General features: G+C 38.3%; 1 protein-coding gene and 2 long non-coding RNA genes across 4 annotated transcripts in view; 1 reads left to right on the top strand and 2 right to left on the bottom strand.

Annotated features, from left to right (window-relative positions):
* LOC132108176 (high affinity cationic amino acid transporter 1-like) overlaps positions 1-18,979 on the bottom strand; it is a 207,795-nt gene that overhangs the window by 69,689 nt on the left and 119,127 nt on the right. The window lies entirely within an intron of this gene.
* Positions 2,179-4,865, top strand: LOC132108466 (uncharacterized). Its single transcript, XR_009424450.1, has 3 exons — positions 2,179-2,267; positions 2,441-2,523; positions 4,709-4,865. It is a non-coding gene; the product is annotated as an uncharacterized LOC132108466 (long non-coding RNA).
* LOC132108467 (uncharacterized) lies at positions 6,558-8,429 on the bottom strand. Of its 2 annotated transcripts, none has more exons than XR_009424452.1 (3): positions 8,012-8,429; positions 7,820-7,930; positions 6,558-6,645 (listed from the first exon to the last, which is right to left on the bottom strand). It is a non-coding gene; the product is annotated as an uncharacterized LOC132108467 (long non-coding RNA). The 2 variants fall into 2 exon arrangements; XR_009424451.1 differs by lacking the exon at positions 6,558-6,645 and adding an exon at positions 7,202-7,300.

Here is an 18,979-nt window from a genome sequence, read left to right on the forward strand (position 1 = left end):
CATTATACCATGGTGTCAAACTGTTTTCCTTAACCTTCCTTAAGCGTAAAGGAGCAACTTTATTTAAAGTGCTAGAAAAGAGAGAGTCGATAGTTTCTGTTACATCATCAATTTGTTCTGAGGTTTTGGATATGCTAAGGAATTTGGATACATCAGGAAGATAACTTAAAAAGCAGTCTTTTGTGGTAGAAGTGATGGTTCTTCCATACTTGTAACAAGAAGTAGAATTTACAATTTGGGCTATATGAAGTTTGCACAGAACTAAATAATGATCTGAGATATCATCACTTGGCTGAATAATTTCAACACTATCAACATCAACTCCATGTGACAGTATTAAATCTAGAGTATGATTTCTACAATGAGTAGGTCCTGAAATGAAACGTGTTGTCTAACACCAATAGAGTTCAGAATGTCTATAAATGCTGATCCCAATGCATCTTTTTCATTATCGACATGGATATTAAAATCACCAACTATTAAAACTTTATCTGCAGCCAGAACTAACTCGGATTTAAAATCACCAAACTCTTTATTAAAGTCTGTATGGTGCCCTGGTGGCCTGTATACAGTAGCCAGTACAATCATAACAGGGGATTTATCATTAACATTTGTTTCTCTGGATAATGTTATATGTAGCACCATTACTTCAAACGAGTTATACTTGAAGCCTGCCCTCTGAGAAATCCCCGAAAATGTTGTTATAAATTGAAGCAACTCCTCCCCCTTTGCCTTTTAGACGCGGCTCATGTTTATAACAGTAATCTTGGGGGTGGACTCTTTTAAAATAATGTAAATATCAGGTTTTAGCCAGGTTTCTGTCAAACAGAGTACATCTATTTATGATCAGTGATCATATTATTTACAAAACGTGTTTTCGTAGAAAGGGATCTGATATTCAATAAGCCAAGCTTTATCATTTGTTTATCCATATTGCATCTGTTTTTCATTTGTTGAACTTCAATTAAATTGTTAATCTTAACTTGGTTTGGACGTTTTTTGTATTTTCTAGTTCGGGGAACAGACACAGTCTCTATAGTGTGATATCTAGGTGAAAGAGTCTCTATGTGCTGAGAATTAGCTGACCTCTGTGACGTGAGGCAGCTAGCAGACGGTCGGTTTAGCCAGTCTGTCAGTCAGTCTGCTTCCTGACCTGGGCCCCAGTTAGTCAAGTATAAACTCTAAGACTATTTGCCATATTTCTAGAGAGAAGAGTGGCGCCACCCCAGGAGGGATGAAGACCATCTTTTCAACAGGTCAGGTCTGCCCCAAAAGCTCGTCCAATTGTCTATGAAACCTATGTTATTCTGTGGGCACCACTTAGACATCCAGCCATTGAGTGATGACAATCTGCTATGCATCTCGTCACCACGGTAAGCAGGGAGGGGACCAGAGCATATTACAGTGTCTGACATCGTGCTTGCAAGTTCACACACCTCTTTAATGTTATTTTTAGTGATCTCCGACTGCTGAAGTCGAACATCATTAACGCCGGCATGAATAACAATCTTACTGTATTTACGTTTAGCATTAGCCAGCACTTTTAAATTTGCCAAAATGTCAGGCGCTCTGGCTCCCGGTAAACATTTGACTATGGTGGCTGGTGTCTCTATATTCACGTTCCGTACAATAGAATCACCAATAATGTGTGGTGAGCATTCATCCAGGTGGGAGCTACAGATTGGTTGTGATGTGCCACCCCCCCTCGTCTTGAGCACCTCAAACTTCTTATTGATGGAACACTATATAAATGCGATATTATTTGTTATTCCACATATCCATTTTTTCAATCATGTTTAATTTTACCAGGTGGAAATGGGAGGAGAAAAATGTCCGCAATCCCCTTGGAGGCTGAGGGCTACACTGATGCTATGCTCCGGAAAGTTTCAGGTGGTGGGAAAGGCACTCTTTACATAGTTCCTCTTCAGGATGAGTTGGACCTCTCACCACTCCCAGCAAACGCTCCAGAGTTTCCTTTGACGCACAAGGCCAGCTGCAAGCACTGTTTTGCAGAGATGCCTCTCCAAATGTTGGCTCTACATGACCGTAAATGTGCTAGCTACAGCAGCCCAGACTTCGAGGTGAACTTTTTTTCTAGAATTTGGCATATTAAATGTCTAAAATTAACTGTGTATGGATATCTTAAACTTGAAATGTGCTTTAATCTTATAGATTATATCTGATGACGACATTGATGTCCAATTTCCTAAAGTTTTGCAAACTCCAGTGCCAGTCAGATGACTGAAGAGGACCACTGCCCTCAGCAGGTGTAGTAAATGTTACATTTCTAACCATTTTTTGAAAAGTTGTCTCCTATGTAGGAGATGTTAATGCCTTGTATTTATTCCTTTTGTTTGTACTGAACTGTCCTGTGATTGAAAGTCGCAAGACACTAGAATTTCTTCACAGAGATAAATACAGTGTCTCTCTGTCCATTCAGAAAGGGGATGTCCAGTGTCCTATATGTGGCATATCCTTCCCAGTCCTGCTTATCTAAGAACATGCTAGCCATTGTGGCCAAAGGTAATGTTTACCTAGTTCTTCAAGCTCTGTCATCTTCTGTGGGGAGAGGGGTGGGGTGTCTTGCTGTGTGCACTCAGGATGTTGTATGTATTGCTTTAACCCTTATTCGTCCACTAGGGGGTAAAGTTGAGTCTTATTTTGGCCACAACTTTCTCTGTGTTTGAGCTAATGGAATGATTTTGGTGACATCTTATTTTGACCCATATTTTAGGAAATATTTTTTTCAATATATTGAAATCTTTCAAAAACTCAACGGTATACTCTGGGCAAATTCACTAGCCTTTCGTTATGTTCGTGGATGAAAACATCCACTAAATTAAACTGCTGTAAAAATGTATCAGATAAATATTTGTTTTCAATTTTTTTTGCATAAATCTATTATTACTAAATCGACATTTTTTGATTGCAAAGCCATGACACCATATAATCATGCATTCTTGATTGTTTGTGGTTTTCCCTTTTGGGAAAAGGTAAAATTTGTGTTTTTAAATATTTGATCTTTGATTATTATTTTTTCGATCTGTGACAGCAATACATTTGGCAGGATTCTAATCCCATAGGTTAGTTCGCCGAAAAATAAGGCATTAATAACTAACCTTCATGTCGTTCCAAACCTGTAAGACCTTTGTTCATCTTCGGGACACAATTTAAGATATTTTAGATTTAGTCCAAGAGCTCTCAGTCCCTCCATTGAAACTGTGTGCACGGTATACTGTCCATGTCCAGAAAGGTAAGAAAAACATAATCAAAGTAGTCCATGTGACATCAGAGGGTCAGGTAGAATTTTTTGAAGGATCGAAAATAAATTTTGGTCCAAAAATAGCAAAAACTATGACTTTATTCAGTATTGTCTTCTCATCCATGTCTGTTTGTGAGAGAGTTCAAAACACAACATTGTAGTGATATCCCGTATCAAGAAAGAGAGGGTGTGAGAGAGACCTTTGTGCACTTACCTTGATGTATCTGAAAAAATCCAAATATGCACCTCATGCTCTCAGATCTACATAGACTAAGCAAATTAAAAAAAGAAGTGTGTTTATGCACCTGCTGCCTTTTGATGCTGAAAAGTACGGATGGCCTATGTGTGAAATGCTTGTCTTTTTTTGATGGTAAAGCCAGTTTAAAACCTTAAATCCTGTAAAAAAAATCTACTTTGCATCAAATTTATGAACATAATGTATTATGAACCAAAATGCAATACCAACTTCAAATAAGATGCAGCTCGCTGGAGGGGTCAAGCTGCATAATCATTTCTAAAACTTCAGTACAAGTCAAGCCCTTTCTCGTGTTGCTTGCTGCTCTTCTCACCATCAAATGACCAGCACGATGGCATGCAAGTGTTTAAATCCACGTACTTTGCTTTTGTTTAGTCTATACTTATCACCACCATCAAAAGGCAGCAGGTGCATAAATACACTTTTGTTTACTTCATGTAGTTCTGAGAGCTGAGGTGTACATTTTGATTTTCTCAAATAAATCAAGGTAAGTGCGCAAAGGTCTCTCTCTCACACACTCTCTCTCTCTCTCTTTCTCACACACACACACATACACACACAATATAATTTGCTGTTATATTCCATATAACTCCATATACAAGCCAGAAACTAAGGCTTTTTTGTACAGGCCTATCTAAAGGGTTATAATGGTCCCACCTAGTGATTAACTGTAAAAAGAACAAATTTTACCTCTTCCCAAAAGGGAAAACCAAAAAAAAATAAAAACAAGAATATATGATTATATGGTGTCATGGCTTCCTTCCCCTCCTGCACAAAAGCTAAAAATGCATCAAAGCTAATGTTGCTAGTAATCTTTGACATTCCCAAGACTGTTATAAAAAGTAAGAAAAAAAAAATCCAGCCACAATTACTTTTATATTGAAAATAAGTAATTTTGTGTGTTTTTTCCCCCAAATCAGTGACATCATTTATGAACTTTGCAAAAAACATTTGTTAGTTTTGATCAGGATTAACAGATTTATGCAAACAAAATTGAGAAAAAATATGAATCTGACACATTTTTACAGCAGTTTAATTGAGTGGACGTTTTCATCCCGAACATAACGAAAGGGTAGTGAATTTGAACAATGCACAAGGGTTAATTATTTAATTATTTTTGTTGAATGATATGGGGATAGCTGATATTGTAAATTTGATTTGTAAATACATTAATGCCTTTATTCTTATAGAACGGAGGACACAACCTCACCTGAGAGGGAACTCCATACTGAGACAGATGATATCTCATGGTATGTCCGAGTTTTTATTAATGTAGCATGTAAGGGATTGTTCACTCCAAAATGAAAATGCACCCATTATCTAGACACCCTTGTGCGAATGGAACTGCCTTAAAGGGTTAGTATGGAATTAGAATCCCGCCAAATGTATTGCAGTCACAGATCGAAAAATAATAAGCATAAATAAAATATTTAAAAACATGTGTAAAATAACGCACAAAACCGAAAAACAAATAAAATTTTTGCAATAACAAACATTGCAGTTATGGATTGCACAAAACTGAAATATGAATTAAAAATTTTCCAAATCGCAAACAAAATCAGGTTTCCTGCTCATGTTATTTTTTTGTGTGTGCTTGTGGTCTTTTTGGAGTCGCACTGGAGTGACGTCAACTCCCCCTTGGACTGATTGGATAGGGAGCAGTTGTCAATCTAGAACTTGCGGGCCAATGGTGACGCTGAAGCCTGCACTGATTTACATGAAACTCTAACTGCAACTTTTAGAAACGCAAGCGCAGAACATGGAAACAAGAGCAATGGGGAAAAGACCACAAGGACACAAAAAAATAACATATGAGCAGGAAACCTGATTTTGTTTGAGATTTGGAAAATTTTGAATTCATGTTTCAGTTTTGTGCAATATAATTTTATATATTATATCCGAACGAATCATTCGATGTAACCGGATCTTCTTGAACCAGTTCACCAAATCGAACGGAATCGTTTAAAACAGTTCACGTCTCCAATAAGCATTAATCCGCAAATGACTTAAGCTGTTAACCTTTTTAATGTGGCCGACACTCCCTCTGAGTTAAAACAAACCAATATCCCAGAGTAATTCATGTGCTCAAACAGTACACTGACTAAACTGCTGTGAAGAGAGAACTGAAGATGAACACAGAGCCGAGCCAGATAAAGTGAAGTGACATTCAGCCAAGTATGGTGACCCATACTCAGAATTTGTGCTCTGCATTTAACCCATTCGAAATGCACACACACAGAGCAGTGAACACACACACACACTGTGAGCACACACCCGGAGCAGTGGGCAGCCATTTATGCTGTGGCGCCCGGGGAGCAGTTGGGGGTTCGATGCCTTGCTCAAGGGCACCTAAGTTGTGGTATTGAAGGTGGAGAGAGAACTGTACATGCACTCCCCCTACCCACAATTCCTGCCAGCCCGGGACTCGAACTCACAACCTTTCGATTGGGAGTCCGACTCTCTAACCATTAGGCCACGACTTCCCCGAACGAACGAACAAAAGATTGACTCCTTCTCGAGGTGTTCTGGTTGGAACACTATTTGTTTTGGTTTTGAGTGGTTGGTGAAACCAATTGATTTTGTGTGCAGATCTCAGAGCCTAGGCTGCCTACAGAGACGCATTTTTTTGACGGCATGCTTATGGGGCGGGCAGCTAGCGGATTGTTAGGAAAGATTAGATGAATGTGATCATTTATGTTTAAGTCATTTGTGGATTAATGCGTATAATGCGTATTGGAGACGCGAACAGTTTAAAATGATTCAGTTCGATTTGGTGAACTGGTTCAAAAAGATCCGGTTACATCAAATGATTAGTTCGCGAAACGGATATGAAAAACTGCTTTGTTTTGAACTCTCTCACAACAGACGCGGAAGAGAAGACAATGCTGAATAAAGTCGTAGTTTTTGCTATTTTTGGAGCAAAATGTATTTTCGATGCTTCAAAATATTCTAACTGACCCTCTGATGTCCCATGGACTACTTTGATGATGTTTTTCTTACCTTTCTGGACATGGACAGTATACCATACACACAGTTTCACAGCTGAAAAGCGGCATGCAGTTTCTGGTACTATGACTCCATGTTCTGGATCAGCACCACAAGCTTTCTGGTCATGCAAGTGTTCCATCTGTAAAAGAAAATAGAAAGTCAAACAAAATACTATTATAACAATTGTCTTCTAATGTACTGTGAGATTGAATATTCATGCTCTGTTAGGTCATAGTTATCTAGTTACTTCATGTACATGTAACCCGCTTTAAAAAAACGAATGTACTGCGTGCTGCACCGGTACTTGCATCCTCCCAATTCTCCAAAGCTGATTAGGGGTCAGGTTTGCCTTGATCTTCAAGGGGTGACAATTCCATGTCTCTATAAAAAAATTTGAAGGTCTGCTTGTAGACATGGAATGAAAACATACCCAAGACAGAAGAGGTGAACAGCATTTGAGAGGTCTACAAACCCCTCTTCCTCCAAGGTGTGAAGCATGTTGTAGTACTGAGATTTTACAGTGTTCCACACATCTCCATCAATGTCACAATGTCCGTCAACCTGCTCCATCAACACGCTGCAAGGATGACTTGACTCTAATCCATGTGACACGGTGTCCCATGGCCAGTAGAGCCCCTTTCACCAGCCTATATCTAGCATCAGGAATTCTGGCCTTTATGGATCTCACCTTAAAGATTTGAGAGGTCTCGAACCCCACTTCCTCCAAGGTGTGAAGGATGTTGTAGTACTGAGATGTTACAGTGTTCCACACATCTCTCCATAGTCATTCCACTCTGCAAATAAGTGTCAGTTGCATTGAGAAAAAAAAACACTATGTACAAAATTATATTAGTCTGGCTACAAAAGTTAGAATCCAATTGACTGACGGTTGGTCTAGTGTAAGGGAAAGCGTCTTTTCCACTCTAAATTTTAATAGACTAATCAACGCCATGAATTGTAATGATTAGCCAATCGACACCAAGGGCAGAAGTAATGCTTTTATCAAAACGGTAGTCTGGCCTAGTATCAGCTGTGGTGCCTGTGGCTTCTTGTCTATTCCGCTAGATACCAGTCTACTACAGACAATAGCTCAAACGATATCTGTAGAGCAGTACTTAAGCCTAAAAATAACAGACAAGGCTCCCCCCAGGATGTATATGTAATATCCCATTAGTTTGGGGGACTTGCAATCAGGTTACTATCAGGAGTCAAGCATAATCAAGCTAATTGTTGGGATGGATGTAGCTAACTTTAGGTAGGATGCAATGTAAACCCTGGATTGAGAGGAAAGTAATAACATAGACCATCTTCACCTTTGGTTGTGCACACTTTTCCCAGCTATAAAGCTGCCATGACCTGTTCCTCGCTAAGTGAACATGGATCTTGCTATCTCCACATTTTCTACACATTGGTCATTGTGTAATCTGAATGAAAAATAGCACTGTGAGATTAATTTGAAAACAATACTATTTGAAACTGAAAGGAGTGAGAAAGTCCTTACTTACCTTGATGGCCATCCATGTTTCTGCACACTCTCCATGAAAAACCTCAAACCAGTCTCTGCCTTATTATTCCCAGCCGCATTGAGGTACAAAACCTGATTGAGGATAGGAATGAAAAATGTTATATTCCAAGCAAAACTAAAAATGTAAACAACATGTAAACCAGTAGTTCAATTTAAAAATTTTAGTCAGCTGTACCTTCCGTGAACCTCCGAACACCACTATGTTGTACCTTAAAATGATCAGATTGGATATTATCTCTGTGACAGGCAACCATTGATAAGAAAGGTGCAATTTTCTAATATCCACCGTAATGTGCTATTTGAACATCACCCCATCCAACACATCATAAACCTAATTAAAGTGTTTCCATCCATAGACCAATATGTGGTGCAGTGCCACAGAATCAACATCAAGGGCCACAAATAAAATTATATGTCTGTGGTTTGAAATGTCACGGTTTTCGTTATTACTAGAGTTTGGATCCTTGAGCCATTTCGTTGCGCTTTTGATCTTGTTTTAAGAAATCTTAATAATAGGGAGAATTACACACGATGTTGTCACGAATGTACGATTATTGGGTGTATTTCTGCACATAGAAGATTTGCTCATTGTACTTTCTCGTGTTGACTTACAGGTTCAGTCAAGTTTACTGAAAGCTTGTTCGACTAAGTGACCGGTTTCTTTTTTACCTCAGTCACTTCATCTCAGTTGCAGAGCACCAGATACAGGTGAGTTTTCACAACAGTCTTTGGAAATTCTTAAAATTAACTATCAATTTAAGATGTGGGGAACTTAAAGCGAAGCTTCGGAATAAATTCAACCTAGGGTCATGGGGGTCAGGGTCAACCTTCTGGTACTATCGCAACACAATCAAAACTAATGGCTGAATGTTTATGTTTTATTTCACTCTTTTTATATTTTTCTGTACACCATAATCATCAGAATATCTATTCTCCTGTCTCTGAAATCGTCCAGATTTTGAAATCATTCTGTGGATGCTCATTTTAAGAGGCGTGTAGTCAACTATGTGTTAACGGCACATTGAAAAAATACATAACCGGAAGAATCAATACACTTCTTTGGCGAGCACTTCCGGTAATCTATTTAGCTGTGATAAAGGTCTATAGTATGGTGTGGTTTCCAGCAGCCTGTCATATGATCACAACTTTGTTTCATGCCAAATTTAAGCCTGAGAGATTTGAGTAAGGGTGTTATTTTTTTATTGTAGGTATGTTGGTGTTATTGTGAAGATGAAGTGGACTTGTAAGTACTGCATTTTTGACAGTACAAAAAGAAAAATTATCATTCAGCATTACAAATTAAAACATGGACATCATGGGAGGACATGTCCTTTGCCATGTATTTACCAAGATTGTGTCTGCTCCTTTAGAACTCAGGCAACACTGATAAGACATTTGCATACACATCATGCAAAATCTGTAGATCACGTGAATACCAGAGTGAAGTGTAACCTCTGCAGTTTCTCAGAGGCCTGCAATTTGAAGCAGTACTTCTCCCACCTGGGGATTCACTTGAAAAACAATGAAAATGTCCAGTGGCCATTTGAAGACTGCAGGTTTCAAACTTGTGTGTTCTCTACATTTGCGGCACACAGAAGTAAAAGACACCATTCCCAAAATATTGGACATTCTAAAGCAGAGTTAATTTCATGTCAAATCGAAGAGGTTGAGGAAAGGTTTGAACATACAGATAATGAACCTGTGGAAAGCCTACCAGCCAAAGGGTGTTGGCACCCAGTCCAGTCCAGTCCATTGCATTCCAATCCAGATCTTCTTGTTGAGGGCTTGATTCAACATAAGTTAGCTTCACTGTTTTTACGCATGGAAGCCATTTTACATGTCTCAAAGACAGCTGTTCAAGAAATAGTTGAAGAACTTGGAAGCATTGGTAGTAATGTTGGAGAACTTAATGAGATGTCAGTTAAACAGGTCTTAACAAACACTGTTCATTGGATTCCTCAGTTATTGCTGCCATTACCGAAACGGTCTTGGAAACAAATCCTCTAGCTTTTTTGTCCAAAAGGGGTCCTCTTAGTTCTATTTACAAAAGAACAACATTGTGTCACATCAGTCACATCAGATGTGACATTAGACACAGTGGTTATGTCATCATCGTCTGACTCGAGTATCAACATTGGAAATCCTGGATCAATAACAGCAAGTAGTCGCTCACAGCAATGGCCTGTTTCTTTTCCCATTCCAAGTTTTTCGTATGATGTAGAATTACGTTTGAAATGTGGGAATGAGCAATATGCTAAAGATGGCTCACTGCTCAGCCTATCCAAGGATGTTAAATCTGAGATTCTTGACAAACTTGCCACTGCAATCTATTCTTACAAGGCATATCCATCCAATGAGGAGTTTGAGTCCGTTTCAAGAGCTCTCACAGAGACACATCCATGCCTTAAAACACCAGGATCGGCCACAGGATGGTTTGGATGGAAAATAAGCCTTAAATTCAAAATGGGAAACTTCCGAAGTAAACTTCGTGATGCTGGCTGTCCAGAGCTTACTGTTACTTGTGAAAAACGGCATGCTTCAGATTAAAAAAAATACAAAGTCAAGAAACCCCGAAGATCGGAGACCAATTTTCTACCGGACTTACCTGCTGGATCACGTTACACTGCTTTGGAGACTGAAAGGAAAGATATACAGTGTGAGATGACAAAAACAAATCCAGACTGACATGTAATTGATGCAGCTATGAAGAAAACTTTCTGTGCCAGAAGAAAGGAGATTGTAGAAGATGAGCCCCCAGTATCAGAAATAAGGAAGAGATGGCCTGCACATTTCACTCAAAGACGAGTAAGTGTAGAAAGATGTAATATAAATCTCAGGTGTCCTCAGAATGTGCATGTGAAGTTTTAGCTCAAAATGCCCCACAGCACATTTATTATACCAAGTTGAAACACCTCTTTTTGTGTGGAAGAAAAAAAGTGATGTTTTTTCTGTGCATCTCTTTAAATGCAAATTATTTCCTGCTCCCCGCCTCTTGCCAGTAGAGGGCTGTCCGCTAGAGCTCGCAATTCAATACACTGACATAAACAATACAGGAGAAGCTCAAAATTATACTCAAAAAAATATAAAAATATAACTCAAAATTGATCATTACAAATGGTTTGTGATGCAACATATCCAGAACAAGTATGGCATATATTTCTTTATTATTTTACCGATTTTCTTGGACACATTCCCTTCATAAATAAAATTACACCACTGCAACCTTAGTGGCTCAGATGTGGAGAGTTAACGTAGACTAGGGATGTACGAGACTAGTCGATTAAACAATACTGCTGCTGTTAGTCGACGTAAAAAATATTTGCACTTTTTTCACATTACTCAAACAAAGTTAGCCATTTAAGATAAATATATTAAAATCAACCGAATCAGTAGCAAAGGACTAATGAGTTCAAACCCTAATATATATATATAATTATACTTTGACACAAGTCAGCACATAAGGTATTGTTGTTTGCTACCACGGCAACCAGTCCTGGTTTATGAAAAGGAAGTTATGTAAACATGTCGGGCAGCAAAAATCAAGAACAACATGACGTACTGACAACTACATTATTTAACCATATTTTCTTTGTTAGAATGTTGATATAAAAAAGGTTGTAAGAGTCAAGTAAGTTTCATTCACGTTGTTTCTTCTTTAATCCAATATACAATGTCATACGGTATTGTCTCTCATAACCAGTAGTATAACAAGTCTAAGCTAGCTTAAAGGGATAGTTCACCCAAAAATGAAAATTATGTCATTAATGACTCACCCTCATGTTGTTCCAAACCCATAAGACCTCCGTTCATCTTCGGAACACAGTTTAAGATATTTTAGACTTAGTCCGAGAGCTTTCTGTACCTCCATTGAAAATGTGTGTACGGTGTACTGTCGATATCCAGAAAGGTAAGAAAAACATCATCAAAGTAGTCCATGTGACATCGGAGGGTCAGTTAGAATTTTTTGAAGCATCAAAAATACATTTTGGTCCAAAAATAGCAAAAACTACGACTTTATTCAGCATTGTCTTCTCTTCGGGGTCTGTTGTGAGAGAGTTCAAAACACTGCAGTGTAGTGATATCCGGTTCGCGAACGAATCGGATAACTTTTTTAATGTGGCTGACACTCCCTCTGAGTTCATATCAACCAATATCCCAGAGTAATTCATTTACTCAAACAGTACACTGACTGAACTGCTGTGAAGAGAGAACTGAAGATGAACACTGAGCCGAGCCAGATATCGAACAAAAGATTGACTCGTTCTCGAGTCAAGAATCGGTTGCATCGGTTTACGGATCACCAGTAGTGATGGGAAGCTCGGTTCTTTTCCGTGAACCGGTTCTTTTGGACAGTTCGATTCAATAAACCGGTTGAAGAAAACAGTTCACCGGTTCTTTTGCGCTCGACGTAATGATTCATACTTACTCGTATGACGGACCACAGCCATACAATTATGAGCCTGCTAGGCTGCCAAGAGAGCAGGGACAGGCCAGGATTAATGTTAGACTGAACAACGGTCAGAGGAGACAAATTGAGTTGTGGTGTGAGGAGAACCAGTGGAGAACAGGGCAGGTGTCTTGGTGAGAGACCAGTGTTAGCTTATAGATACACGTTCGCTAACGATATAAACTGTGCTCACAATATTGTACAGATTATTACCATTGTATATCAGTTAATAGCAAAGATATTATTGGTCATCTGGGCGTATTGGAACTTACAATAACAGAAACTAAGCTTTGATCAGGCGTTTGTCATGCTCATTAATATCCGTCCAGACTTACGTTACGTGATATAACTTAGCAGTTTCTCATCGAGAGACAGAGATATTTTTATTCCTGATACAATTTTTTGTTCCATAGGTGCATGTGTGGGAAATGCGAGGCAATGTTTAAAGCTGAGGAAAGTCAGTGTTGCAGGAAGGTGGATGCATACTGGGCCTTAGTGGAAAATGTCACACCCAGACTTGACTCTGCACCCAGGCTTCGAGGCTTGCTGTCTGAACCCATATGTGCTACAGATAGCCTATATGCACTTCAGACAGGAGCATGGACCTCTCCAGGCCAGCAGACATGAGTATGTTTATGGTAGAGATAATTTATTACTTTTGAGCTAAAAAGACATGTTCTAAGCGATCTCGCGCGTTTTTTAGGCCAAAAAATTTTTTTTTTCACATACCGCAAACATCGATATCTCCTCACCATCCGCTAGCTGCTTGTCCCCTGAACACAAACGCAGCTAAAACATATATCACACTATTTGATGCCATTGGTATAAGACTATCAATATTGATATTTCTTCCATGTCTCAAGGCAATACCGCTACACTGCATACCGACAGGTTGTCCGCTGGGCCTATGGCATTCTGGGCAGGCACATCAGGAAGCCCTTACCTGCATGTGTTGTGTCAGCCATTAGAAGACAGTTTCCAGAGGAAGGAGGACTCTATAAAGGTTTTGAATGGCCCAATTTTGTTGACAATCAATAGAAAATAAACAAACAAATCACAAATTGTCGTATAAAACTTTTTATGATCATATATACAATTTAACAATCTTTCGGGTATCACACTAAGATTTCGTTAACGTGTTAAATCGTGAATATTTAAGAACTGCCTGAAACTGCCCACCATATGATGGCTTTTCCTTAACAGGACGGACTACCCAGCCACCTTTGCGGAACCTTGGGTAGCGAACCGCATAACACGCCTCACCATCACTGGTTCGAGCAACTTCTCTGCTGCCATTGTGGTTGAAATGCAGGGCTGCCAAAAGAAGTCTGTAGAAAAAAAAAAGTCATTTTACCCATTACAAGTTGTGCATATGTAAATAAACTCAGAAGTAAAAAACTGGGGGAAAAAAGCATTGCTTACTGCACATTTAATGAAATTTGGGCTGCTGTGTTAGACTTCATTAGTTTCAGAAAGTACTCATTCTTTCACATCACACACTTATCCGCTGTACATCCCAAGAAAGGAGAACCCAGTGTGCTTTGGTGCAAAGTGCAGGATAAGGGAGTGAAATGCCTCCAGTGAAAAAGTCTGATGCTGTGGGGAGAACTGCCGAACATCCTTTACCAGCGCTGTTCTAGTAGCTACACTCTCCAGTTTAACTGCTACAGTTGATCCTGCATAAACAAACATTTTGTTTTTAAGATGAGTCATGAGTGTACGACCACAATGAGGTGGGATTTTTTCAGAATCGATCCGATACCAAAAGTTCAGAGTATTGACCGATACCAGCTCCATTTTAAAAACCAAAAATCAAGTAGAATTTATATAACTGTGTGTTGAACTGATAATCACCATTTTGTGTGTTAAACAATCTACTTAATACAGACAACTTCATTATAAAGAAAAACAACACATCCAAAAAATAATTTATCATAATCTGTGACAAAAATGCTATTATAAATTACATTAGTGGATAAATCAGCAGTAAAATTTAATCTAGAAAAATCTGAACATTTAGGGAAGAAAAAAAATAATTTAGTGGGAAACAAATAAGAGACAATAAGTGTAACACCTAATCTGGTAAAACTTTACCCATTGCTCTTTGCATTGTTGTAAAATACATTAATAAAAAACAATTATTTTATAGCCTACTATAAAAAAATGTTTATGTATAGCACAGCTGTTTAATGAGTCACTGTATTATGATATGAAAGGCTCCAATACAGTGCGGCACAAAGCGCTTATACGATACCCGATCCGGCAAAAATGGCAGTATCGAATCCGATACTCAGCATAGGTATCGGCTTGGGCATCCCTAATAAACAGTATTTTGTACCTGGTTCCAGCCATTCCTTGTTCCTTGCTTCGCCCTCCAGAGGTGGATGTGCACAGCAGGGAAACGTAGGAGTGCCATGTTCGTGGATGTCCTGAACGTGGTTGACCATGCTTTTCCACTTGGCCTCCATCACATCTGCATCTCCATTAGGAGTGGAAGCGGCAGTCCAGTAGAAGTGGTTAATAACAGCTGGCCTCCACAGCTTCAGTTCTTCACACTCCCTCTCCTTTGCAGCTCTCCTTTGCAGACTTACGTTGCACAGTTCACGTTTTCGTCGAGCTGCATCCCTGACGGATCCGTGACCACCGTGTTTCCCGCCGGGGGGAGAACCCGAAGCTACGTGCACTGAAGGAACCGCACCAGCACTGAGTCTCACTCAGTTCTTACTTCGGTATCCCATGTTGAACTCCATCATATCGCCGGGACGATAATCCTCCGATCTGAAGTGAATACTACACACGACCGCGTTTTCCGAAGCGGAAGAGAAATCCCGTCTCTTCACCTACACAAACCGCACCAAGGCACGAAAGATAGCACCGTCCTTTTTCTTGTTAGGAAACCGGTGGACTCGATGTCCTGACAGGCTGGAGTTTTTGCAAGCTCCACAAACACAATAATTTACCATGACGATGATAGATTGAAATACAAAACCTACTGAAAACACAGACTCACGACCGCTCTTACTGAATACCAACCTACTCTGCACTGAGCAGCGGAGCACAGCAGCACACATCTCCCCCTTGTGACGTAAAATGACGCGATGTTGGAAAAAAAAACGTTTTTTACGAGCAGTCAAAGAAACGCTCACTTTATCTACTAAATTGGTGTCCTTATGTCATTTTAAACCATTTTAAATCCTGCATTATCTTTTTATATGGTATTTTCATACACTGTTAAATATTAATTTAGATTTTTTTTAACCTGCAATATGCTCTTTAACAGTTTAAGTAATTTGTGAATTAATGCTGATTGGAGACGCGAACCGTTTCAAACAATTCAGTTCGATTTGGTGAACTGGTTCAAGAAGATCCAGTTACATCGACTGATTCGTTCGCAAACCGGATAACACTAAACTGCAGTGTTTTGAACTCGCTCACAACAGACCCGAAAGAGAAGACAATGCTGAGTAAAGTCGTAGTTTTCGCCATTTTAGGGAACAAAATGTGAGGTAGAGATTGTCACCAGTGGGTGGGGCTTTTCCCTACGATGACGTCAACATTGGGAGAAATCTGGAATCGCTGTTTAGAGAGACTGTGATTTATGGGGATACTAAAAAAATGGGGGGGGGTGGATTTTATCCATTATATGCTGGTTGTTTACACACTGTGGACACATATCTGTGTTTAAATGCCTTATTAAAGTGAATTTTGCATAATTGGTTCCCTTTAATGTTTAATTTATGTGCATGGGATTTTTTTTTAAGTCTTTTTCATTTTTTCAATGTGTTGAAGTGTCTGGATGAACAGGCAAGTCAAATTTAATTTATACAGCAAAACTAATTTGTTATTAGCCTTTAGAGAAATTTGCATCAGGAAAATTCTATTATTTGCTAGTGTTGCACAAAATCCCACTGGTTCGATTTGATTTCTCACTTTTTTAGTAGGACCCTATGATTTCTGTGATGGGCAAAACATAGATGGAATCACCGAATCTATAAAAAAAATCAGTCAGTCTTTCGTTCATTATCTGGCTCGGCTCGGTGTTCATCTTCAGTTCTCTCTTCACAGCAGTTCAGTCAGTGTACTGTTTGAGTAAAAGAATTACTCCGGGATATTGGTTTATTTTAACTCAGAGGGAGTGTCAGCCACATTAAAAAAAGTTAACAGCTTAAGTCATTTGTGGATTAATGCTTATTGGAGACGCGAACCGTTTCAAATGATTCAGTTTGATTTGGTGAACTGGTTCAAGAAGATCCGGTTACATCGAGTGATCCATTCGCGAACCAGATATCACTAAACTGCAGTGTTTTGAAATCTCACAACAGACCGAAAGAGAAGACAATGCTGAATAAAGTCGTATTTTTTGTTATTTTGGGACCAAAATGTATTTTCGATGCTACAAAATATTCTAACTGACCCTCTGATGTCACATGGACTACTTTGAAGATGTTTTTATTACCTTTCTGGACATGGACAGTATACTGTGCACACCGTTTCAATGGAGGGACTGAGAGCTCTCGGAATAAATCTAAAATATCTTAAACTGTGTTCCGAAGATAAACGGAGGTCTCACGGGTTTGAAACGACATGAGGGTGAGTTATTAATGACATAATTTAGATTTTTGGGTGAACTAACCCTTTAAGAGCCATTCTATAAGGTGACATTTCAGCACTTGACAAACGGATAGTGTCTTAAGTAGCACTTAAAGCACAGCTATGTGCGATTGCATTACGTGCATTGTTGGGAAACGCACATGAAACAATAACGAACGATTGTAAAATTACCCGTAGATAACGCTCTTAAGCGCTAAGATCAATCTTTAACAGGAAACCCGGTCCAGAACTTTATACACAGGCAAACATGGCTTGTGCAACGCAGGAAACCGCGTTCCTATAGTCTAGTAAAGTAGTGTAGTTACCAATATTATCAGTGTAATGCATTACTTTACTTCGTTACCCAAAAAAGTAATATAGTTACTGTAATCCGTTACCCCCAACACTGATGGTTAATAAAGGAAAACAAACCGCAATGTTTGAACAAAACAAATTCATATAAAACATCTATTTGTTGAATGCACCAGTGTGCAGCCATTTCTTTTTTTTTTTTTTTTATACAAACAACACACTTCCGTCAAGTGAACAATTTTTTTTGGCAGAGTTCTAACCAGAAGAAGAGGGGAGCAGTTATTTTGGGCCTTCCATACTACATGAGGGAGAAACCAGAAAACTCACAAAGTTTGTGAGGTAAACATTTTAGTACTCTTTTTCCATTAACACTGGAATAAGGATGCAACAATATCACAACAATATGAGTATGATAGTGATGCTTTTATTTGGTACTTTTTATGAACTTTAATCCCGAATAAGTTGACAAAACTCAAAAAATTTGAGGTAATCAGTTACATCAATTTTTTTAAGTTATGAAATTTCTTATTTTAAGTAAGCAGAAACATGCAGTTTTGAGTTTGTTGTACTCATGCAAAAAAAATCTTCTCACTTAAAATACCCAATTTACCCAGCTCATACATTTTGATAGCAAATGACTTTTTTATTAACTAACATTTCCCTTTTGAGTTTCATAAATCAAATTAACCAAATTCTAAATCTGTAAACACTATACATGTATGAAAATGTATCTGTAATTAAGCAAACACACAATACCATTTTTGACATTTATTTTTAAACAAAAATGTTTATGTAAAATATCAATACAATGTCTTGTAAAATATTTTTTAACAATTTAACATGACCAACTTTGTTTAAACAAGAGCTTCAAGAAAAATAATTTAAGTTGACAAAATTAAATATCTGAATAAATAAAAATACATTTAACATTCTGGTAAGTGACTGCATAGTTTAAACTACACTTGGAGAGAAAAAAAGAATTGGTCTAGGACAGTTACTATAAAATGGTAATATATGAATTCAGTGTTGTAAGTGTAGATCACCCAAGATTAAACATTTTTCACTTGTTCCAAAGCTTTTTCAGTATTTTTTTTTCTGTTGAGCACTAAAAAAAAATGAAAAAGCAGAAAACCTGTAACCACTGACTTCGAATATTTTTTTTTCCTACTATGAAAGTCAGTGGTTTTCAGCTTCCCTCAAAATAATTTTTCAACAGAAGCAAGAGATTCAAACAGGCTTGGAGTAAGTGACGAGCAAGTAAATTAAAGAATTGGACGTTTTTAACTTTCCCTACAGATTCTAAAATGCACCCTACCGATTAAAGGTACATACATGTTTTTTTAAAGGTCCCATGACATGGATTATTTCCTTTTCTTTAAATGCTTTTTAATGTTTCCTTAGGTGTACTTATATTGTTAGTATGATTTTTACATTTAAAATTTAGAAATAAAAAGCATTTTTATATCCTGATAATAGCCCTCTGGCTTGAATGCTCTATTTCAAGGGGTGTGTCTGCTGTGAGACTCCGAGTAAACGACAACTGTTGTGATTGGCTGACATCTTTGCATTTGAAATGCGTATTACATGTGGAACCCTCTC

The sequence above is a fragment of the Carassius carassius genome, chromosome 28 (genome assembly GCF_963082965.1).
Source record: "Carassius carassius chromosome 28, fCarCar2.1, whole genome shotgun sequence".
NCBI classification, from domain to species: Eukaryota; Metazoa; Chordata; class Actinopteri; order Cypriniformes; family Cyprinidae; genus Carassius; species Carassius carassius.